Source organism: Cynoglossus semilaevis, chromosome 5 (assembly GCF_000523025.1).
Source record: "Cynoglossus semilaevis isolate Cse_v1.0 chromosome 5, Cse_v1.0, whole genome shotgun sequence".
NCBI classification, from domain to species: domain Eukaryota; kingdom Metazoa; phylum Chordata; class Actinopteri; order Pleuronectiformes; family Cynoglossidae; genus Cynoglossus; species Cynoglossus semilaevis.
The window spans coordinates 12,224,473-12,225,328 of NC_024311.1; positions in this window are offsets into that span (position 1 = coordinate 12,224,473).

Below are 856 nucleotides of genomic sequence, written 5' to 3' on the forward strand. Positions count from 1 at the left end.
CTTCTTCTTCTTCTTCTTCTTCTTCTTCTTCTTCTTCTTCTTCTTCTTCTTCTTCTTCTTCTTCTTCTTCTTCTTTTTATTCGTGATTCAACCATGACACTGAGTGAACATGTCATTGCTTAGAAACAAATGGGCTACAAAGGCGTTAATTGGGACAAAAACACACAGAAAGATCCAGAGCAGAACATTGAGTTCAGGCTATTTTAGATTCAGCCTCATTTGAAGTGATAGGGCGCCATCTAGTGGCTTACAAACCACCGTCTTACGATCACACGAAGGATTTTTCTGACGACACTAAATGACCAGAACTAGAGCTTTATTTATAATAAAAAGATACAGCTCTTTATTTATTGTTACTTTATTAGCAGGAGCTTTAAATACACAAAATATTTGGTTAATATTTCTGACTTCAAAGTCTGGTTTTATTCTGAACATTATTTTTTTTCTTTGTAGTCTGAGAATGGATATCCATCTTTAATAATTCTTTACAACTCGTTCTAGATTTAAAAAGTCAGATTGTAACATTTATAATAATATGAGATTGTAACAGGGCTTTGATATTTGTCTTCAATCTTGAATTCTTCAACAGAAACATGAATTGTAAAGGAAATCAGCATTTTTCAGTTAAATAATTATAATATGAGGTTGTTACAGAGCTGTAATTGGCTTTAATCTAGAATTCTCCGGAAAAAGGTAGAAATACGAAATAAAATACATGTTTAACTGGAACGAATATCCATCTTTAATAATTCTTTTAACTGAATAAATAGTTTTTCCTTCCGTCATTTCTGCTCCTGAACGCAGCACTCTTCTCGCATGTGTGCGCGTTCCCGCAGCAGAGCTCTGCGCGTCCCTG